This window comes from Rattus norvegicus, chromosome 6, assembly GCF_036323735.1.
Source record: "Rattus norvegicus strain BN/NHsdMcwi chromosome 6, GRCr8, whole genome shotgun sequence".
Taxonomy (NCBI): Eukaryota; Metazoa; Chordata; class Mammalia; order Rodentia; family Muridae; genus Rattus; species Rattus norvegicus.
Window position 1 is genome coordinate 115,449,161 of NC_086024.1, and position 18,138 is coordinate 115,467,298.

Genomic DNA, 18,138 nt, shown 5'->3' on the forward strand with positions numbered 1-18,138 from the left:
TCCTCCATTGTTGGTGGTCTTGAAAGCCAGTACAACCACTCTGGAAATCAGTCTGGGGGTTCCTCAGAAAATTGGGCATAGATCTACCTGAGGACCCAGCTATACCTCTCCTGTGCAAACACCCAAAAAATGCTCCAGCATATAACAAGGCACATGCTCCACTATGTCCATAGCAGACTTATTTATAACAGCCAGAAGCTGGAAAGAACCCAGATGTCCTTCAACAGGAGAATGGATACAGAAAATGTGGTACATCTACACAATGGAATACTACTCAGCTATTCAAAACAATGACTTCATGAAATTCTTATGCAAATGAATGGAACTAGAAAATATCATTCTGAGTTAGGTAACCTAATCACAAAATATCACATTTGGTGTGAACTCATTGATAAGTGGATATTAGCCCCAAAGCTCGGAATACCCAAGATACAATTCACAGACCACATAAAGCTCAAGAAAAAGGAAGACCAAAGTATGAATGCTTCAGTCCTTCCTGGAGGAGGGAAAAATGTTCACAGAAGGAAATAGAAAGACAAACTGTCAAGCAGAGACTGAAGGGAAGGCCATCCAGAGACTGCCATACATGGGGATCCATCCCACACGCAGTCACCAAACCCAGTCACTATTGGGGATGCCAAGAGGTGCATGCTGACAGGAGCCTGATATAGCTGTCTCCTGAGAGGCTCTGACAGAGCTTGACAAATACAGAGGCAGATGCTCACAGCCAGCCATTGGACTGAGAATGAGGTCCCCAATGGAGGAGTTAGAGAAAGGACTGAGGTAGCTGAAGGGATTTGCAACTCCATAGGAAGAGCAACAATATCAACCAACCAGATACTCCAGAGCTCCCAGGGATTGAAGCACCAACCAAAGAGTATACATGAAGGGACCCATGCCTCCAGCTGCATATGTAGCAAAGAACGGCCTTCTCAAACATCAGTGGGAAGAGAGGCCCTTGGTCCCTCTGAAGACTCGATGCCCTAGTGTACAGGAATGCCAGGGCTGGGAGGCATGAGGAAATGTGTGTGTGGGTGGAGCAGCATCCTCATGGAAGCAGGGGTTGTGGGGGTGGGATGGGCAGGCTCCAAAGGGGAAACCTGGAAAGGGGATAACATTTGAAATGTAAATAAATAAAATATCCAATAAAAGAAAAGAAAAAATTATATAAATTATTTAAGAAAAAAAACATATCCAGTAGAAAAATAGGCAAATGTTGTGAGTGTACAATTCACCAAAAAAATATATGATGACAAATAGGTGGATGTTCATTCAAAATAATAGAACTTAAATTAAAAAGTTATATCATATTTTTACTTATAAATACATAAAGGTCTTTTGTTTTAAAGGTATAAATATGTGATGGAAGGGTGTTGAAAGGACTGCTAATGAATATATTTCCAGAGCTATTAATTTGTGAATTTTGAAAGTCAAAACTGTTGATATCTATAAGCAAATATTTCTAGTTTTAAAACTCTCCTGAGAGATAGAAATTTTAAGTAAAAAAGAGGAGATAGTTGATAATAGCTTTATTTATGAAGTCTAAACAGTAGATATCTGTGTATCCAATGATAGAGAATTTAATAAATTATAATACATATAAGGAAATACTTTGAAGCTATAGATTCCATAGTCTTTATTGCAACAATGCTATGCCCAAAGTATTATATAGTTAAAAATAAGACTAAACTAAAAGTAAAATAAATACAAACAAATAAATATTAAAAATTAAAAAATAGAAAGTTAAAGATACTTTTAAGTAAAGCAGCACATGTATGTATTAAAGCTTATTAAAAGCAAGATTATTAGGGTGTTCATATAAGAATTTTAAAAGTTTGGCAAATATAAATTGTACTAGTAAAGAAGTTATAGAACATCACATGGTAAGACACTGTGAAATCCTACAGTTAAGTAATTTGCTCAGCTTTCTTGATAACACAATTCTAAGTCTATTTGAAACACCCATATAAAATGTAATATTCTTCAACTCTTTTTTACTAGTATGCACTATATTCTAGTAAATAAGAAAAACATACAATATACTGAGGGGCGCTTCTGAGGCCATTTCTCTGTAGATCAGAGAGCAAGTCGAGTGTATTATTCTATCTGTGCTTCTGTGGAGGAGCTAGGGCCCAGGGTTCTACATGACATCTCCGACCAGGTTAAAACTTTGATGATGGAAAGTGCCTAGCAAGCCTGGTAGAACAGAAATATGAAAAGTTCTTGCATCTCTAAGAGACATAGACATATTCAATATGGAGAGGGTGGGTTCTTTCTGTACTTCTTAAATAAAATAGAAATCTCTTATGTAGGCCCTCAACCTGAGCTCTCTCTTTTAGCCTATCAAAACTTACTTAATACAATGCTACTTAAAAGCAGTTGGTGACATTTATAAGAAAGTGGAACAAATCTTCCCACTTGGAAAAAATACAAAAGTTAATTTTTTTATAATTTACCTGAAGCTATAAAAACAAGGGGAGTGATTAAGCACACAGGGTAAACATTTTAGGAGAAAGGGACCCACGTGAGAAGTTCAGTATGTACAGCCACTTTAACAGTAAGAGTGTTCATAGCTCTGGCTGGCAGCTGAGAGGCTGGGAGACTAAATTGTGCTTTACAGAAACTTACAGAGTTGGGGTATTTGATATGAAACATAAGCCTTCCATGTTTTATACTGGGAATATAAAAAGCTATACCTTAATCACGAAGATAAATCAAATATACTAACTTTCTCAAAGGGAAAAAAAAGAGATAAGATTCCAACAATTTCAGAGCCTGAAATTAGATTAAGGTTATCACAGATTGTGTCCCTAGTTATTTCCCAGAAGCAAATGTAAGCTTTGGTGATGAAAAATACCATTATCATAGCTGACAAATTATTTCCATAGTTATTGCTTGCTTACATACAGCATCTTGTGTTCAGTCAAAAATAAGTTGGCACACCCACACACACAACACACACACACACACACACACACACACACACACACACACACACAGAGGAAAAAGCCTGCGACAAAACAGGGAAGGAACAATTGATGGGGGCCAAGTGTTCAAATATCTTTATAATGGAATTATCAAAAATAGATGTTGAATCAAGTAACTAGAAAATAGGTTTATTGAGAACAATGGTGAATAGGTACAAGAAAATAGACTTCAAGATTCAAAATCATTTTTTATAAAAGAGAACCCACTGGAAATTATAAAAGTGAATCCAATCAAAATTCCAAAAAGCAAAAAACATAAGAAGCAAGTTATAATTTAAAATGAAATTGCAGCTATCAAGTAATGAGAAATAAACAGAATGGGCTTAGACCCTGGCACTAAAACTACTCGTCTATAAAAAGCCCTGTGATTTCAGAAGTTTTAAAAATGCTTGGTGAATCTTTGTTCTAATATTTAATCTCTGTTCTCCTTCCACAGACATGCTTCTAGATAAGATTCAGAAGAAAAGGTTTTTACCGGAAGTCCCACACCGGCGGATCCCGGACCGCAGCAGCTCTCTGCTCCCAAAACCCGTGGGAGAGAGACCTCACCGCCTGATCAGGTGGGCACTCCTGAGGCTGCAGAGCGGAGGACACCACCAACACTGCCCACCCCTGCCCACATCCCTGGCCCAAGAGGCAACTGTATAAGGCCTCTGGGTTCCCGTGGGGGAGGGCCCAGGAGCGGCAGGACCCCTGCGCCTGAGACACTGCCGGAACCTGAAGGAAACAGACCGGATAAACAGTTCTCTGCACCCAAATCCCGTGGGAGGGAGAGCTGAACCTTCAGAGAGGCGGACACGCCTGGGAAACCAGAAGAGACTGCACTCTGTGCACATCCAGGCGCCAGAGGAAAACACCAAATGCCATCTGGAACCCTGGTGCACGGAGGCTCCCGGAAAGAGCGGCGCAGATCTTCCCGGTTGCTGCCACAGCGGAGAGGACTTAGGCAGTACCCCACGAGCAAACTTGAGCCTTGGAACCACAGGTAGGACCAACTTTTCCCCTGCAAGAAACCTGCCTGGTGAACTCAAGACACAGGCCCACAGGAACAGCTGAAGACCTGTAGAGAGGAAAAACTACACGCCCGAAAGCAGAACACTCTGTCCCCATAAATGGCTGAAAGAAAACAGGAAAACAGGTCTACAGCACTCCTGACACACAGGTTATAGGACAGTCTAGCCACTGTCAGAAATAGCAGAACAAAGTAACACTAGAGATAATCTGATGGCGAGAGGCAAGCACAGGAACCCAAGCAACAGAAACCAAGACTACATGGCATCATCGGAGCCCAATTCTCCCACCAAAGCAAACACGGAATATCCAAACACACCAGAAAAGCAAGACCTAGTTTCAAAATCATATTTGATCATGATGCTGGAGGACTTCAAGAAAGACATAAAGAACTCCCTTAGAGAACAAGTAGAAGCCTACAGAGAGGAATCGCAAAAATCCCTGAAAGAATTCCAGGAAAACACAATCAAACAGTTGAAGGAATTAAAAATGGAAATAGAAGCAATCAAGAAAGAACACATGGAAACAACCCTGGACATAGAAAATCAAAAGAAAAGACAAGGAGCTGTAGATACAAGCTTCACCAACAGAATTCAAGAGATGGAAGAGAGAATCTCGGGAGCAGAAGATTCCATAGAAATCATTGACTCAACTGTCAAAGATAATGTAAAGCGGAAAAAGCTACTGGTCCAAAACATACAGGAAATCCAGGACTCAATGAGAAGATCAAATCTAAGGATAATAGGTATAGAAGAGAGTGAAGACTCCCAGCTCAAAGGACCAGTAAATATCTTCAACAAAATCACAGAAGAAAACTTCCCTAACCTAAAAAAAGAGATACCCATAGGCATACAAGAAGCCTACAGAACTCCAAATAGATTGGACCAGAAAAGAAACACCTCCCGTCACATAATTGTCAAAACACCAAACGCACAAAATAAAGAAAGAATATTAAAAGCAGTAAGGGAAAAAGGTCAAGTAACATATAAAGGCAGACCTATCAGAATCACACCAGACTTTTCGCCAGAAACTATGAAGGCCAGAAGATCCTGGACAGATGTCATACAGACCCTAAGAGAACACAAATGCCAGCCAAGGTTACTGTATCCTGCAAAACTCTCAATTAACATAGATGGAGAAACCAAGATATTCCATGACAAAACCAAATTTACACAATATCTTTCTACAAGTCCAGCACTACAAAGGATAATAAAGGGTAAAGCCCAACATAAGGAGGCAAGCTATACCCTAGAAGCAAGAAACTAATCGTCTTGGCAACAAAACAAAGAGAATGAAAGCACACAAACATAACCTCACTTCCAAATATGAATATAACGGGAAGCAATAATCACTATTCCTTAATATCTCTCAATATCAATGGCCTCAACTCCCCAATAAAAAGACATAGATTAACAAACTGGATACGCAACGAGGACCCTGCATTCTGCTGCCTACAGGAAACACACCTCAGAGACAAAGACAGACATTACCTCAGAGTGAAAGGCTGGAAAACAACTTTCCAAGCAAATGGTCAGAAGAAGCAAGCTGGAGTAGCCATTCTAATATCAAATAAAATCAATTTTCAACTAAAAGTCATCAAAAAAGATAAGGAAGGACACTTCATATTCATCAAAGGAAAAATCCACCAAGATGAAGTCTCAATCCTAAATATCTATGCCCCAAATACAAGGGCACCTACATATGTAAAAGAAACCTTACTAAAGCTCAAAACACACATTGCACCTCACACAATAATAGTGGGAGATTTCAACACCCCACACTCATCAATGGACAGATCATGGAAACAGAAATTAAACAGAGATGTAGACAGACTAAGAGAAGTCATGAGCCAAATGGACTTAACGGATATTTATAGAACATTCTATCCTAAAGCAAAAGGATATACCTTCTTCTCAGCTCCTCATGGTACTTTCTCCAAAATTGACCATATAATTGGTCAAAAAACGGGCCTCAACAGGTACAGAAAGATAGAAATAATCCCATGCGTGCTATCGGACCACCACGGCCTAAAACTGGTCTTCAATAACAATAAGGGAAGAATGCCCACATATACGTGGAAATTGAACAATGCTCTACTCAATGATAACCTGGTCAAGGAAGAAATAAAGAAAGAAATTAAAAACTTTTTAGAATTTAATGAAAATCAAGGTACAACATACCCAAACTTATGGGACACAATGAAAGCTGTGCTACGAGGAAAACTCATAGCGCTGAGTGCCTGCAGAAAGAAACAGGAAAGAGCATATGTCAGCAGCTTGACAGCACACCTAAAAGCTCTAGAACAAAAAGAAGCAAATACACCCAGGAGGAGTAGAAGGCAGGAAATAATCAAACTCAGAGCTGAAATCAACCAAGTAGAAACAAAAAGGACCATAGAAAGAATCAACAGAACCAAAAGTTGGTTCTTTGAGAAAATCAACAAGATAGATAAACCCTTAGCCAGACTAACGAGAGGACACAGAGAGTGCGTCCAAATTAACAAAATCAGAAATGAAAAGGGAGACATAACTACAGATTCAGAGGAAATTCAAAAAATCATCAGATCTTACTATAAAAACCTGTATTCAACAAAACTTGAAAATCTTCAGGAAATGGACAATTTCCTAGACAGATACCAGGTATCGAAGTTAAATCAGGAACAGATAAACCAGTTAAACAACCACATAACTCCTAAGGAAATAGAAGCAGTCATTAAAGGTCTCCCAACCAAAAAGAGCCCAGGTCCAGACGGGTTTAGTGCAGAATTCTATCAAACCTTCATAGAAGACCTTATACCAATATTATCCAAACTATTCCACAAAATTGAAACAGATGGAGCCCTACCGAATTCCTTCTATGAAGCCACAATTACTCTTATACCTAAACCACACAAAGACACAACAAAGAAAGAGAACTTCAGAACAATTTCCCTTATGAATATCGACGCAAAAATACTCAATAAAATTCTGGCAAACCGAATTCAAGAGCACATCAAAACAATCATCCACCATGATCAAGTAGGCTTCATCCCAGGCATGCAGGGATGGTTTAATATAAGGAAAACCATCAACGTGATCCATCATATAAACAAACTGAAAGAACAGAACCACATGATCATTTCATTAGATGCTGAGAAAGCATTTGACAAAATTCAACACCCCTTCATGATAAAAGTCCTGGAAAGAATAGGTATTCAAGGCCCATACCTAAACATAGTAAAAGCCATATACAGCAAACCAGTTGCTAACATTAAACTAAATGGAGAGAAACTTGAAGCAATCCCACTAAAATCAGGGACTAGACAAGGCTGCCCACTCTCTCCCTACTTATTCAATATAGTTCTTGAAGTTCTAGCCAGAGCAATCAGACAACAAAAGGAGATCAAGGGGATACAGATCGGAAAAGAAGAGGTCAAAATATCACTATTTGCAGACGACATGATAGTATATTTAAGTGATCCCAAAAGTTCCACCAGAGAACTACTAAAGCTGATAAACAACTTCAGCAAAGTGGCTGGGTATAAAATTAACTCAAATAAATCAGTTGCCTTCCTCTATACAAAAGAGAAACAAGCCGAGAAAGAAATTAGGGAAACGATACCCTTCATAATAGACCCAAATAATATAAAGTACCTCGGTGTGACTTTAACCAAGCAAGTAAAAGATCTGTACAATAAGAACTTCAAGACACTGAGGAAAGAAATTGAAGAAGACCTCAGAAGATGGAAAGATCTCCCATGCTCATGGATTGGCAGGATTAATATAGTAAAAATGGCCATTTTACCAAAAGCAATCTACAGATTCAATGCAATCCCCATCAAAATACCAATCCAATTCTTCAAAGAGTTAGACAGAACAATTTGCAAATTCATCTGGAATAACAAAAAACCCAGGATAGCTAAAGCTATCCTCAACAATAAAAGGACTTCAGGGGGAATCACTATCCCTGAACTCAAGCAGTATTACAGAGCAATAGTGATAAAAACTGCATGGTATTGGTACAGAGACAGACAGATAGACCAATGGAATAGAATTGAAGACCCAGATATGAACCCACACACCTATGGTCACTTGATTTTTGACAAAGGAGCCAAAACCATCCAATGGAAAAAAGATAGCATTTTCAGCAAATGGTGCTGGTTCAACTGGAGGGCAACATGTAGAAGAATGCAGATCGATCCATGCTTATCACCCTGTACAAAGCTTAAGTCCAAGTGGATCAAGGACCTCCACATCAAACCAGACACACTCAAATTAATAGAAGAAAAACTAGGGAAGCATCTGGAACACATGGGCACTGGAAAAAATTTCCTGAACAAAACACCAATGGCTTATGCTCTAAGATCAAGAATCGACAAATGGGATCTCATAAAACTGCAAAGCTTCTGTAAGGCAAAGGACACTGTGGTTAGGACAAAACGGCAACCAACAGATTGGGAAAAGATCTTTACCAATCCTATAACAGATAGAGGCCTTATATTCAAAATATACAAAGAACTCAAGAAGTTAGACCGCAGGGAAACAAATAACCCTATTAAAAAATGGGGTTCAGAGCTAAACAAAGAATTCACAGCTGAGGAATGCCGAATGGCTGAGAAACACCTAAAGAAATGTTCAACATCTTTAGTCATAAGGGAAATGCAAATCAAAACAACCCTGAGATTTCACCTCACACCAGTGAGAATGGCTAAGATCAAAAACTCAGGTGACAGCAGATGCTGGCGAGGATGTGGAGAAAGAGGAACACTCCTCCATTGTTGGTGGGATTGCAGACTGGTAAAACCATTCTGGAAATCAGTCTGGTGGTTCCTCAAAAAATTGGACATTGATCTGCCTGAGGATCCAGCCATACCTCTCTTGGGCATATACCCAAAAGATGCCTCAACATATAAAAGAGACACGTGCTCCACTATGTTCATCGCAGCCTCATTTATAATAGCCAGAAACTGGAAAGAACCCAGATGCCCTTCAACGGAGGAATGGATACAGAAAATGTGGTACATCTACACAATGGAATATTACTCAGCTATCAAAAACAACGAGTTTATGAAATTCGTAGGCAAATGGTTGGAACTGGAAAATATCATCCTGAGTGAGCTAACCCACTCACAGAAAGACATACATGGTATGCACTCATTGATAAGTGGCTATTAGCCCAAATGCTTGAATTACCCTAGATCCCTAGAACAAACGAAACTCAAGACGGATGATCAAAATGTGAATGCTTCACTCCTTCTTTAAATGAGGAAAAAGAATACCCTTGGCAGGGAAGGGAGAGGCAAAGATTAAAACAGAGACTGAAGGAACACCCATTCAGAGCCTGCCCCACAGCTGGCCCATACATATACAGCCACCCAATTAGACAAGATGGATGAAGCAAAGAAGTGCAGACCGACAGGAGCCGGATGTAGATCGCTCCTGAGAGACACAGCCAGAATACAGCAAATACAGAGGCGAATGCCAGCAGCAAACCACTGAACTGAGAATAGGTCCCCCGTTGAAGGAATCAGAGAAAGAACTGGAAGAGCTTGAAGGTGCTCGAGACCCCAAAAGTACAATAATGTCAAGCAACCAGAGCTTCCAGGGACTAAGCCACTACCTAAAGACTATACATGGACTGACTCTGGACTCTGTCCCCATAGGTAGCAATGAATATCCTAGTAAGAGCACCAGTGGAAGGGGAAGCCCTGGGTCCTGCTAAGACTGAACCCCCAGTGAACTAGACTATGCGGGGAGGGTGGCAATGGGGGGAGGTTTGGGAGGGGAACACCCATAAGGAAGGGGAGGGGGGAGGGTGATGTTTGTCCGGAAACCGGGAAAGGGAATAACACTTGAAATGTATATAAGAAATACTCAAGTTAATAAAAAAAAAAAAAAAGATTCAGAAGAAAAATTCCTGATCTAACCTTTGACCTTGTAACCCTTATTCATAGCTCAGAGTTCCTAATACCATGGGATTTCTTGGTTAATGAGATCATATTTTATTTTAATAAAATGAATATTGGTTTAAAATAAAGGTAGCCAAGAAGATGGGGGATAGTAGTCAAGATGCCAATCATGTAGTAATGAAGATTAGAAATTCCCATTCCCCCATACTCTGGGGAGAGCAGAAGGGCTAAAGGTTGATATGTGATCACCAGGAACTAGTCATATAATTAATTATATTTTGTATTGGAACCTCCACTGAAAACTAAAAGGATTATGCTTGGTCGAGCTTGAAGATACATGAAAACATGGAGGACAGTATGTATAGAGAGGTCATGAAGCTCCGTACCCTTTCCACACACTTGATGCTAAGTATCTGTAGGGATCCGTTGTTCAGCTGTATTTTCTGTCATGACTTTTATAGCATACCAGCAAATGAAAATGAAGTGCGAGAATGAAAAGAACATGAGAACTTCCTGGTTTATTATTGGGTATAAATGTAGCTCACAAATGACTGGTTTTGACTAACATAAAAAATGTGACTCTATCTCATAAAACCAAATAACAAAAAACAAAACAAACAAATGGAGGGCAAGGGTCAACATCTGGGCTGCCCTTTGACCTCCATATGGTCATCATGCACACTGCACTCGCATACAGACATGTCTCTTAAACTCCTGGGAGTTCTCCTGCATCCACCTCCTGTTTTGCTATAGCAGCACTGGGAGGCAGGCGTGCACTACCACATCTGGCTTTTGAGGGAGTTCCGAGGATTTGAACTAAAGTCCTTAAGCTTTAGTGGAAAATGCTTTATCCACTGAGCAATCCCCCAGGTCATATCTCATATACAGACATGACTGTCATACATGTGGGAAGTATTGCGAGACTAAGAATTCAACTCATGGGATCTGATACTGTCTTTCAGATTGATAGTATCACAATCAATTCGGATAGGACACCCAATTGCTATTTTCTAGAGAACCTATTGAAAATGAAATTGTCTCATTGATAGAGGAATCAGCATATATTTGGCCATTAGTGACTGGAGAAATATCTGTACTGAGTGGTGTATGAGAAAAGGGAAAACTCATTTTTGGTTGTTTTTAATATCACAGAAAAGCTAAAGAGAGAATTGGTGAATTGAAGGGAATTTAGTCAAAGGTAAGCATTCAGACTAAAGCATATTTTTTAAAAAGCAGGAAAAATATTAAAATAAATAAAAGAATGAGATTTAAACGAATCAGGGATGTTGAAAACTTCTGGACTGTCAAAAATAGAAACAACATATAGTATTGATGATTCGTAGTTTTCTTTCTTCCAAGCAGGATATTTAAAAGAAAACAAAAATATCCTTGTTTTAAAAAAGTGCTTTCGAAGCAAAATGAGAAAAAAAACTTTTTTAAAAGTGCTACATATCCCAGGATTGCGTTGAACTTGTAGTTATTTTCCTGACTCTATCTTGAAGTATTGGTAGTGTCGGCATGTGCCCTAATACCCATGATGTGTCCAAAATATAATCATCTAAATAAGACCTTCAGAACAGTACCACTAGTTGACATGCCAACATGGACAGAGGAAATCTCACAAGATCCCACCCATATATGGAGCACTATAGGGAACTGATGCTGCCAAGAAGAATAGAATCAGTCGTCTATAGGGACAAACCCCCCCAGTAGGTTATGCAACCCTGAGTAATCATCCCTAAATACACACATACAAACAACTGTAAATGAACAGTAGATTGTACTTAGACATGTATGTGTTTTTATGTTTGTATATAACAATGGAAACTTAAAAAGAAAAAAATTATTAAATTGCGAGAGAGTTGGGGATATATGAGAGGAATTGGAGGGGTAGAAAGGATCTAAATACAGTATTCATGCATACTCGCATATAACATTCTTTTTAAAATATAAATTAAATTAAAAAGTAATTTGAATCTTTTTTCTTTTTTCTTTTTTTTTTTTGGAGCTGGGGACCGAACCCACGGCCTTGCGCTTGCTAGGCAAGTGCTCTACCACTGAGCTAAATCCCCAACCCCAATTTGAATCTTTAAATGAAAATTATCTTTCAAAATATAACCAACCCTGGATTATTTTATATGAATTATACAAATTATTTAAAGAATCAAAAAATGAAACTTATACAATATCTTCCAGAGAATAGAAAAAGTTAACACTTTTTGATTCAGTTTTGGAGGTTTGTATGTTTGCTAACAAGCCTAATGCAAAGGAAAAAATATTCTTCAATATGCCTTCTAATCACAAATGACTACTTACAAATAAATATTACTGTTAGAAGAGTAGTGCCTCAATATTGGTTGGGATTCCTTTAGAAATTAAAATGCTCAAGATTTAAAATCTTAACATCCTATATTTCTTGTATAAAGAAAAAAACATGATTCAGTGTATACAGAGAAAATAAGTTACATTCAAAATTTACTCACAATAAAAGCTCATAACAAGTGAAAAATAAATTACTAAAAACATAGCAGATATCCTACCTAAAGTCAAGCGGAAAGATTCTATCAGCAACAAAATGGATTTCTATTAATGCTAATTTAATAAACATATAATAAATAATAAAGAAGACACAAATACTGAAAGAAAATATAAGAAAGCCAAGCAACCTACTGTTGGCTATAATATCATTATGCAAAAGTCAGTATTTTCAAATAAGCATCCATAGACAAATCATATGTAAATATATTTCTAGAAATCAATATAAAATTATAAAACAAATCAAAAGCATCCAAACCATATTCAGCAAGCACTTTTCATAATAATCAGATGCTAAATCTCTTAGCATTTACAGGCTAGCTGGCTGTTCTCTGCACATTTTATTGCCCATGCAGAAAAGAGTGTGGCTGCATTCTAATAAAACTTTATTTCCAAAAGTGGGTAGACGACTGAATGTATTAGACACACCAGAATTTTCTAACCCCATAAACTAACATGATAATATATAGTTGAGATACCCATCCTCTGTAAATAGAACATTTTGAGTGTAATAATTTAACCATTCTGGATAGATGGATGGATGGATAGATGGATGGGTGGATAGATTGGTTGATTTAACTCAAGAAGACTATAGAACCGCAAAGCAATGAGGAAGGAACTATTATTCTAACAAGTGATTCTGAGTCATCTAGGTAGAGAAATCCTAAAAAAAATATTTTATATTATACAAAAAAATCACATATATTTTTAATATATTATATATTTATCATACATAAATTTATTATATATACTAAATTATATATAAATTATAATATATAATAAACCCATATATAAATAAATTTTATATATAATAAACCTACATATAAATAAATTATATATATATATATAATAAATCTAGGCACTAAGCACAAAAACAAGGAACCGTATATATATAATAAATCTAGGCACTAAGCACAAAAACAAGGAACCGTAAGAGAATATCTCAAGTTTTTGGAGGCAAATAAAAATTTCTCAACCAGAATCATCCCCTTTCTACAGTAACTCCATTTAAGTGAGGTGTGTGTGTGTGTGTGTGTGTGTGTGTGTGTGTGTGTGTGTGTGTGTGTGTAGTGTAGTGTTATAAAATACTAGGTTTCTCTATAGCTTTTCAAACACCCTTAGTGTCATCCCTCCCCCGCCACCTTCTCTGTTCTACATACACTGCTGCCCCATTCCTACCTACTTCTCCCACCTGTTAACTTTCCCTTCACACTTTAACCTCGGGGGTTCCACTAACTCTCTACATTAATATATTTCTCCCCACCCCATCCACACCCTCTTTTTAGTTTCTAGGCTTTTAGAAGTACTCCAGCTTAAAATTACTCTTTTATTTTGTTGATAGTGTGTCATATCTGTAAATTCTCTAAGACAATTATTGTTGAAAATTTTAAATACCTTTTAAATTTTACAAAACCATACCTTGTCTATGCATAAGAATGCGGGGTACTTGTATCTTCTAAAAAAGGAAACAATAAAGGCATTAAAAACTAAAAATAATACAATCAACATCCTAGCATCCAGAAATTATAGAATTTTTTTAAAAAAATGTGTTTGTCCTTTAAGTGTCCATTCTGGCATTAAAGGGAAAAGAAACACAATCATGATTCTATTTATCTGAATAAAGTTTTAACCTTTAGTGACAGTATATCATTAAAACAATGATCATAGAAACAAAATTTAAAAGTTTATATAAAGCAACACAACCTTCTCTCTTTTATATCCAGCAAATCTTGCAATATGAGTATGAGGAACGATCAAATTATATGCAGGATAGTAGTTTCTTATTATTGTGTAATATTATAGCACACAGATACAGAGCAACATTTGTTTTTGGATTCTTTCCAAGATTGGATCAATTGTGAATCACACTTCTTTGACCAGTAGCTGGGTATGCATTTCACATTGAAATATACCTAAGCATTAATCTTCCTTATAAGCCACTTGTATGTCTAGCTTCACATTCACTGTAATTCTGAATCCACAGACTGTGTGTGGTGCGCAATGCTTAGTGTTACTGGTCTTGTTTTAATGTTGATACTTCTTTTGAGATTTTTATTTGCACTGCCCTGATATGCACGCAGAGCACTTCGTCTGGTGGACTCCTTCTTGTGTGGTGTCTAATGGTCAGAGGATCTTTTGATGATTAGGAGTTCATAGATTTAATGTTGACTCCTTTTATATTTTATGGATTCTGGGTGAGAAACAATTTTTGCCTCCAGGAACTCAAGGTATTGTTCCATAGTTTCTGTCTTCATCTTTTTTCAGAAGTCTTATCCAGCTGTGAATGCTATGAACTAAAATAATGACTATTATTATGTTAAAATATGCCCAGGAGTCCAATCGTGGTACAAACTTTATGGGAGTAAGCAACCACTTTCAAGTTGGATTTAAGTCCCAACACACAAAAGGAAACTCATTCCAGATTCATGATGAATAATACACTTCTGATCAAGAACCTGAGGATGAGAATCATATGCCTGAGGGGAGAATCTTCTATAAATACTTTGCTGCATGGACATGGTATCTCTGTACCCATAGATTAAGAACAGTTCTAAGACCTCAGCACAGAAGCTTCTTTATGAAATTAATAGCGTTTAATACAGAGTCTCATGCCTCGTTAAAGGTGAAGAGAATCAGTGTCTGAGAACTACTCAGCCATAAATTGAATATTTCTTCAGAAAGTTTCAGTGACTATCATGGAATAGGGGGCAGAAATACTGTAAGATCCAGAGATTAAGAAGGGCTGTGGCAAGCCCTTATCCTGGACATGTTCTGGACTATTAGACCTCATAGATCCACAACGGCTGTGGTTGCCTGTACAATACATGAACATCAAAGCAGATGGACATAGGCAAGGGAAAAAGTAATTAAGCCATTAACCCTATCTGGAACTATTGACAGTTAATGATTCTTAGGGGAAGGAGAGTCAGTTTTCATTAGAGCTCTTGTCCGGTCTCTAGAAGATAGCCCCAAACCCATGAGGATATGCACAACATTAATTAGATGGAGTGAGTTATTTTTTTAATGGCGTTCAGTTGGGAGGAAGGCACAATGGAATAATCTGGAAAGTGTGAGACTAGAGTAGTGAAAGTGAACATGATCAAAACACATCATGTGTACATACAAAAATCTCAAAGAGTAAACAAGAAGATTCTTATTTTTAAACGAACAGGTTTGGGTAAAAATGAACTTTTTCCATAGCTTAGATGTATAGAGACTGAGGTGTAAAGGTGAGGAATCAAAGAGAAAAACTACAACTAGGATAGAAGGGATTTATTTGGACCTTGGAAAGTTCACCAAGACATGACTCTATACTACTGCACGTGAGCAAATCAGAAAAATCAGAAGGAGATAAAATTGTAAATATGTGTCCCAACAAATGCCAAACGTCAGGATTTTTGATGTCCTAATTGCATGAAGAAGCCTTTCTTGCCATATCTTTCCATTTTAAAAATATCTATTAACTGTTGAAATATATATATATATATATATATGTATATATATATATATAATTAGATACTAATTACATGGAGTGGTTTAACTTTTTTAATGATATGCAGTTGAGAGGGAGACATAATAGAAGAATCTGGAAGGTGTTAGGCTGGAGTAATACATGTATATCATATTCAAGGTTTTTCTGAAATAAGAATTTGATTAGTCAAACAAATACTGATAATTAAACCCAGATAGGAAAAAGCAAATCAATTGGTGTCAGAATCTGGGCAAAAATAAATTTTCAATAATCCAGAACAATCTAACCAAATTCTAAGACAAGACATTAAGAATACATATATGTACAATCACAGATATAAACAGTTTAGGAAATCATCAGTGCAAGTAAAGAATAGGGAAAGAAATGCATTAATACACACACACACACACACACACACACACACACACACACACACACACAGCCTGAAGGTTTGATCTTATGTGTAGCTTAGTACAAATTAATGAGGCATATGTGACAGCAGAAATGTAGGTCAGGTCTAGACTATATCAACAAATGCTGCATGCTGAGCAGGAAAGCTAGAACTTCCATCAGACCTCTCACTGGTTAGAATAAACTAGAATGTTGTGCTCGACTATGGATGACTGTCAAGGATAAGGTGGCCAAAATGGTGAGATGTCTGGGGATCATAATTTAGGGTTCTTGGAAAAAGAATTCAAAAGAGAGTCAAGAGGACTTTCTTTGACCACTTAAAAGGTTGCCATATGCCAGAGGAATTTGATTTTCTGTAAAACATTGTATTCCAAATAAAAGATAAGTGCTGAGTATTGAGTATACTATAAAATAATAAGGTAGGTATATCTAAAATTAGGATAGATTATATTATGAACTTCTAGTGAGATAGAAATATTTTATGTTGATGAGATAAAAGCACAATAACTTACATATATATACATGAACACACATATACACACATACACAGATACAGATGCACACACATATACGAATACACACACATACTCACATATATACACATACACATATTCAGATACACACACATATACAAATACACACACACACATACACATGCACACACACACATATATGAGCACAGTACATCCCCCTAAAGTCCATGATTTGTATGCTAAAGAATCAATTAAAAAGAAATTTAATAAAATGGTACATTAAGCAGATCTTAACAGTTTAAATAAAATTGACAATGACCCTTAAACTAAACACTAAAGATATTAAATATTAAAGTATTTTAGAAGCCCTTTGAAATAGAAATATCTTAAATTCCCATCAATAGTTTTATCATCTGTATAAATTTCCCTAAATAATGTATTGTATAATATTAGACCTTATAATGATTAATAATTTATATTTTTGTGTTTCATGCTTGCTTTCTCTAATATGAACTGCATGTGGTACATGTACACATTGATATGGGCATGATTTTTGTGTTTATTATTTGATATTTTCCCCCTTTAATTTGTTAATAAAATATATATAAATTAATACTGGAATTAATATCACTGAAACAGCCTATCCTGATCACGTTAGCATTTTTTGATGATGCTTGATTTCATTGCTTATATTTTGTATCTAATTGAGTAGTAAAGTAATGGTCTCTTATGCTAATGGTTTGCCTGGCACTCCTTGTAAAGGTAATGCCAATTTCATTAGCGAAGCCAGAGAATGATTTAGTGTTTTCCTGAAGAGTTTGTGTGACTTTAGAATTATCTTTGAAATTTTAGCAGTTTCCCTTAAGAACTCTGAACCTAGTGTCCCTTTCTGGAAAGTCTTTCTCCCTTAATTTAACTTTCTTTTTTTTTTTAAGAATTATTTATTTTATGTATATGATTACACTGTCGCTATCTTCAGACACACCAGAAGAGGGCATCACATCTCATTCCAGATGGTTGTGAGCCACCATGTGGTTGCTGGGAATTGAACTCAGAACCTCTGGAAGAGCAGTCAGAGCTCTTAACCACTGAGCCATCTCTCCAGCCCATAACTTTCTTAATGATTGTACAGTGAGGGACACTCTATAATTCTTGGGTTAATTTCAGAAATTGTATTTTTTTTCTAATTATTTATGTGTTTCACCCAGGTTTTAAATCATTGTACCATGAAGTTACTTATAATATCTTCTAAATTACATACTTCTGTCACTTTTTTTCAATTCTAATGTCTATTTCTAGTTTTCACTAGTATGGTCTTGGTTAATCTTGTCAAAGGTTTATCTAACTTATTAATACTTTTAA